Genomic DNA, 7590 nt, shown 5'->3' on the forward strand with positions numbered 1-7590 from the left:
ACAGGCTTTTTAGGATATTCCCTCAGCTACCACCACATAGGTTTCTCTTTACGATAATGGGAGCTGAAGCTGAGCTCAGTGATATACACTGACATTTAGGCAGATGAATCCTCCACTTAACAATTGTAATCAATCCTATGAATGTCTTTACAGGATCAGCACACAGTTGTTTTAGTAATTATGAGGCATTGGGAAAATACATTAAGTATTTGCTTGGATGTTTGCTTGCTCCAGCCCCTCACTCAAGTGGCATCATTCACCCTCGATGAGCTCAAATATTTAGGCTACAGAAGGAGGAATAGATTCTACCCTGAGAATCAGACACTGTAAAAGACTAATACTTTGCATATCCATAAAAGCAAGCTCCACAATGTTTATGAACTGCTGCACAGGAAACAAAGCATAAGATCAAGAGAAGGCAGAAGTGAAGCAGTTTGTTCAGCTTTGATTGTGGGCACTGATCACTGAGATTGTATCGCAATGTTATCACACATATCTCTGAAAAAAAATTATCCTAATTTCCCAGCAATTTCAAAATGAAATATTAATCAAAAACGATATTGCGGATTTCAGTTTTATTTTTAACTGAATCTGAAATTAAGAGTGTAAATGTGTGAAGTCTAGTGGCAAAAGACTATTTGTCGTGTTCTACAAAAGTGGCCTTCATAGTTTATTACCAACAAAGTTTTCCTCAGATGCACAATCCATCAACAGAAATCATAACTTCAGAGTTCTGTGTTTATTACTTTATTGATCGACTGATTGTAAACAGTCCAGCATTTCCAGACATCCAAACCTACTGTTCTTAAAAAATGGAAATATCTCCGGGCAGAAAAAAAGTTCTCGCAGCCTTAGCCTAAGCATTTATCATTTTTTCCTCTCCAAATGCAGAGGCCTGATGCAAAGCAATCGGAGAAGCAGCACATGCAGTAATTACTTCTCAGCAAGTAATTTAGAAGTCTCTGTATTTGCTCCTATGCTAGATACTCCAGCTTTATATGTATCTCTAATTTTGTCTGTTACATCCCCGCGTGCCAAAGATAAAATAATGACAGCTGCATGGATATGGGGAGATATTTGTAAACACACTGCTAAAAGCCCACATACACATCCAGATCCTGGCTACTGCAACCTACTTATATGAAAACAACTGTGCATGTTTTTAAAAACTAGGTAAGAATTTTTTCAGAAGAAGGATTCTCTTACTGTTTCCAAAGAAATGAGTTAACACTGTTGAAAAATAAAAATGCATAGTAAACATAATGATTCTAAAAAGGTGCGTTAATGACTACATTAGAAATTAAAATAACAGAGCTGTAACAAAGCAGAAAATTTACACCTTTACACTGCCACACACACTTACAGATAAGTAGAACTACTACTACTAAGCACTACAAAGTGTGTCTTTAAAATATAACGGATGCTATTTTTCATTATTAAATGGAGCTACAGGGCTTTATTTAAACTCAGCTGAGCTAACCTCAGACCTAGCTGATGCCAATGGGAATTGTGCCAAGCTTACATTATTTATTGGGTTCTTAGATACATATTGTTATGTAACTCGTTTGAGGAAAGAAGAGAGCGTCTCTCTCTTACTCAGGCTCACCATGTAAGCTGCAGAACAACCACATTCAGAACCTTGGTACCACCCACCTTCCTTCTCCTTCGTAAGGTTGAAATAATTAACAGTGCAAATTGGGACACTGTTTTCCTCACAACGGACAACACAGCGAAATATTAACCTTTGTCCTTCATTTCGTTTGAATGGTTTTGGGAACAGGTGAATATAGGATTTAGCGATCATAAAAATGGTGATGGCAGAGAGTTGACAAAATAGGTTGGTGATACCACATAAAGGTAGAAGCACAACCATGAAATCCTACAGCAATTGCACCTGGGGAAGAGGGAAAATATCTCTTCTCCCAGGGCCAGGATGTACTTCCTGAGGGTTTCCAGTTGCTTCCTATAAAATCTTCTGTTTGCAGGGCTTAACTTTACTAAGGATAGCTTCATTTTAACACGTTTTAATTAAATTTTGGACATTATGTTTTCTCTTAATTTGGACTGGCATTAGCCATAACAACTCATTAAGTTTGAAGCCTACATTAAGCTGAGAGCTCTGGTAGAGATCCATAGGTTACTACCACAGGGATAATAATAATGTAATTTCCTCTGTAAAAATTAGAATAGCCTGAAAAAAAGCTATTGACAGTTTGTCATTTCTGAAATATAACCAACAAATCTTTCCACTGTTTAGAAATTCCTAAAGACCCTGTTTCATATTCAGCAATATTTACGTGCAAGATTTAGTGATTATAAGCTTTCATCAACAAAGTTGTAGTACAAATTATTGCTTTTTTAAATGAAAAATGAAACTCATGCTTCTTTCAGTATAAATAAAAATCCCTAATGTTACTCTTTTAACAGCTACAGAGAATTATTCACTTGAACTCTATTTCAGAAGTTACTAAAGATCTTCATGCTTATTTTGCCCTTCACATCTACCTTTGCTTTTTCTTCTTTCTTTACACCAAGAATAGAGAAGGCTTAAAGTAAAAAAGCTGGGATCTCTGACTTTTGATCATTTTCATCAATAGTTAATAAAAAGCAACAGTTGTATGTGAATCAGCAATCATCAAATGTTGTTTCGTTTGGTTGTATGAGATTCAACAAGGTGTCAAGTCCTGCACTTGGGTCACAGTGGGTGTGTTGGTTGACAGCCGGCTGAACATGAGCCAGCAGTTGCCCAGGTGGCCGAGAAGGCCAACAGCATCCTGGCTGGTATCAGAAACAGTGTGGCCAGCAGGACTAGGGAAGTGATCATCCCCCTGCACTTGGCACTGGTGAGGCCACAGCTGGAACAGTGTGTTCAGTTTTGGGCCCTTCACTACAAGAAAGACACTGAGCTGCTGGAGCACGTCCAGAGAAGAATGACAAAGCTGGTGAAGGGTCTAGAGCACAATTCTTATGTGGAGCGGCTGAGCGAACTGGGGTTGTTTAGTCTGGAGAAAAGGAGGCACAAGGGAGACCTCACTGCTCTCTACAGATACGTAAAAGGAGGATGTAGCAAGGTGGGTGTCGGTCTCTTCTCCCAAGTAACAAGTGATAGGACAAGAGGAAATGGCCTCAAGTTGCACCAGGGGCAGTCTGGATTGGGTATTAGGAAAAATTTCTTCACTAAAAGGGTTGTCAAGCACTGAACAGGGCTGTGCAGGGAAGTGGCTAAGCCACCGTTGAGGTATTTAAAAGATGTGTAGATGTGGCACTTAGGGACATGGTTTAGTGGTAGACTTGGCAGTGTCAGGTTTATGGTGGGACTCAATGATCTTAAAGGTCGTTTCCAACCCAAATGATTCTATGATTAACTGCAACCAGAGTTCCCTGCATGTTCTATCCTCTCCATTGGCCTTACGATTGCTTATGGAGAAGCGTTTACACAACTGTGTTCAGGACATGTGTATGCGCGTGAGTGTATGCATATATATTTGTTCCTGTCATTAACTCCCAAACCGCTTTGTTAATTTCAACTACATTTTAAAAAGATGAATTGTTTCCCGCAAGTGATATGAAATTATGAAGCTGCACAATACAGAAATGCTACAGAAATAGTGTCAGGGTGACAAAGATGTCATATCTCTCTAGATAGCAAACAGTCCACACAAAGACCTTGTAAGCTCAACAGGAAGAAAAGCTTCAATTCTGTCTTGCACCTTTTTGATACCAGTAAATGAAATATGAGGCTCAAACCTCTAGGAAACCAAGCTTCATTAGTTCACTGCTGACAAAATTACTCATTTATATTCATATCCTGTTCTGATTTTATTACCCTCTAGCCTTATATTTCTACATGTGTTTTTCTCAGATGCACAAATCAACATAGCTGATCATTTCTTTAAAATAAAGATTGTGGTTTTATACTTCCTGAGGTAAGCACAGCATCTCTGCAAAGATCCCAAAGTGCCTAAGAACCAAAAGCTGTGTGATCCCTCACAAATCCAGTCAACACCTTAGAAGACACAAATGCTCTGTTCAGGAGAGATGCATCTGGAGTTTCAATTCGAAGAACAGCAACAGGAACAGCATGACTAAGGTGTCACTGTGACCTCTGAAGACTTGCATACGAATGACAATAACACCGTTTTTTCCTTACGTGTCCACTTCAAGAACTTGACTCAGCTACATGGATCCATCATTTCGTAACAGAGGTATTTGACAACCAGCAGTAATGAATCTCCTTTATATACTACAAGGCACAACTAGACTTCCAACAATTTTATAAAATGTATCAATTTGCATGTGGATATGACTTTCCTCTTGCTATAACTAAAGGTTTTAAACTACTCTTCTCAATGAAATCGAAGGACTCTTAAATCAAATTTGAATCTTTAACCCTTTACATGTTCTTTCTCCACATTTAGGTGGACAACCAAACACAAGCACGCTGTTCTTTGAACATCAGTCATGAAAGATCTCTGTTGGCAGGTGGATAGAAATCTGCACATAAGCAATGCAGTCAGGACTACTATTCAACTCCATGTCTCTTCTCTCAGAAATGCAGCATGGACCTACTACGTGCAGCTGATGTTGGGTTTTTCAATAAATTTGTTTAGGGGTTGCTGTTTCTCTTTGGTTTTTTTAATACAGACTTCCAGGATAACCACTGTACACAAGTTTCTCTGCTGGAATCCTGCAAATATCTCCTGCAGTGCAGAGCGGCCGACCTTTTGAGTGTCTCAGTGCCACCAGCAAGGTTTATCACTTTGACAAGTTTTTCTGTCATAAGCTGTAGGTAGTGTTTAAACAACTACAGAACATAGAAGGTTATGTTTTGAGGGAGTACAGGGTAGTTGTTTGGGAAAAGGAGGCAAAGTAATAATTGGAGATGTAAAATATCTTTAAGGATAGAAAAAAAAATCAAGTAAGGCAGTAACTACTGTACATGCTTTTCCAGCTCATTGAGGTCAATGCCATTAAACTCATACCGAAATACTAAAACCCAGGAAGCAATACTGAAACTATAAACAGAGGGATGTGTTCATACCTTAATAAAATACAAAATTATTATTTCCTCATATCTAATTTTATGGGCAACAAGCTCTGCAAAGCAAGAACATAAATCCACTACTACCCTTCTTATTCTATTCCTATGGATTGAAACTGGAAAGTGAAGGAAACGGCACTTGCACTTCAAGTGATTCATTGTTGCCATAAGCTCACACTAAATGAATCAGGCTCCATTCTTCTGCTGAAGCAGCGACCAATTGCTCAGGATAAAAAGATAGTTCCGTGGGTGGCATATATGCAGCAGTCATATCAGGGTTTCTTCCTGGCTCCATGATAAGTTTCCCTGGGAAATCACTTAGGTCATGAAGGCACTCAGCAGCAAAGCATCTGAAAAACCTACTCTACAATTTTGCTTAAATAAGCTTGTTCAAAAAGTATAATTTTTACGGACATGTTCTGATTATAGTGAGATATATGAACACATTGCTCTGTTGGAAATTAGACCATTGTTGCTTAGGCTCATAACATGTCACATTGTGCATTCAGAGGTGCACAAGAGATCCTTGCAGTCTAGCTTACATGATGGAGAACTGATACACGTGTATTTGCAGACTACAATAAACATCGAGATGGATCAGAAAAATATGCAACAAGGAGATAAAGGCTTGTGCACATCCAGATTTGCTTAATTAACTAATCATATACAGTTCTTGAACACTATTCTAAAACCACAGAACTACAAAATAGTAATTTGTTCCTGCCATCAATCAAATGCATCTCAAATTAACATTTTATTGCAAATAACCTCAAACATTTCTTAATCTTTTCTTCTTTCTGCAATCTGCAACATTCAAGAGAGAAAGAAAGCAAAAAGGCATGATTCTAAGAACAGTACCAAAAAAGTATACTATTAGAATCGGTACGGAGCTTCATGCCCACCTTCAAGGATGGAAGGCTTTTGTTAACATCACAGGTCATGTTTCAAGTATCCCGTGGATTCAGGAGTGCACCTGAGTATCACACAAGCACACACCCAACACACAGAAACAGTTGTCCAATCTAGTTAGAATGTTGTAAGGCATAGCACAGTCTCTTTAACATGATCATCACTGAGAAATATTTGCCATGCCGTATTTTAGAATACCATGTTATAATGAACTCTTTGAAAAATAATCCTGCAACTATGCAGTTAAACCTGCAAAAAAGCACATTAATAAAAGGAACTTCATCCTTCAGGAGCTAAGTAGAGCATCATTACTTTGGTTCCCAATTGTGTCATTTTCTGATCTACTTTTCCACACGTGTCCATAGCAATCATACACACATGTACAGGTCAGTGTCTTCACACAAACTACCTGCACAATCTGATTAGTGTTCACTGGAGGCTGCAACATTTGCAATCAGTGATTGCAGATTTCCTGCTGCTGGAAGCATCACTTTGCTTCAGACAGTCATCTTTCAATAAACACAGAAGCCCAGATGCTACCATTGCCCTAATTCCACACCTGTGTCTGAAAGATGGATCATGAAGCCATTTCACCTCCAGATTAGTGAGGTCTACGCTGAGAAAAACAGGAGATAACTTGCCTAGTGAGACACTGACCCATTTTACTGTTTATATCCTTTGAAAAAAAGTGAACCTATTTTTATAAGAGAGACCTAGAGGCCTCTGCATGTAAGATTAAAAAGGTTATTACAATGCTTGCAATAATTTCTAGCCACTAAGTATTGCTGAGCTGTTAAAGGACAAATGCTAACAAAATACATAGAAGTAGCTGATGATGTATAATGTGACTAGAATTTCAAATTAAATAAAGACCTAGGATTAGGAATGTTGGCTAGCAAATATGTACTGCTTACAGAAATCCTACAGTCTGGTAGGCAAACTTAACACAAATATTCTCTGCAGCAGGATAAGTGCACCAACATGACCTGCTAGATTTGGCTCCCTTGTGAGATATACAGAGATAAATAAGAAAATGAACAGCACCTTGTCACACTCAGGCTGGAAAATCAGCAGCTGTTTAGTCCATTGAGGGATCAGCAGACTGACAGAAAAACTTACTTTTTAATTAAACCACTTTCCCTGGGGCCCTGTATCAAGGCAGACAATTTCTGAGATAAAGAAGCTTGGAAAATGTTGCACTTACTAAAATTATTCCCTTGAATAACTTTAAATAAATTGTTTTGGGGTACAGTTGGCTAATTCAAAGCACACAGTGAATGATCAACTCATTTTTTTTCTGCTTCTTTTTACTCAAAGGCATTAGTCAGCTTTAACTGGAGATTTTATATCAGCAACTTTGGACTGGCTAGGATATAATATAAGCAGTGGACTTGACCACGCAAATCAAAGGCAAGTACTAGAAGCTAGATCTGTCTTGCAAAAAATAATAACCATAAAATAATTCCAAATATGTAGACAAAACCAGTAATTACTATTGGGCTTTACAGAAAAGTGAGACAGAAATAAAGGACTGCCTGCTGGTTATTATGAACAGACCCGTGTTCTTCTTCCAGCATGGCAATATTTTGAGATAGCCATTCACCCTCTTTTTTTCTCAGATTTGTAATCTGAATGATCAG

Source organism: Pterocles gutturalis, unplaced genomic scaffold, assembly GCF_000699245.1.
Source record: "Pterocles gutturalis isolate BGI_N339 unplaced genomic scaffold, ASM69924v1 scaffold6362, whole genome shotgun sequence".
Classification (NCBI taxonomy): Eukaryota; Metazoa; Chordata; class Aves; order Pterocliformes; family Pteroclidae; genus Pterocles; species Pterocles gutturalis.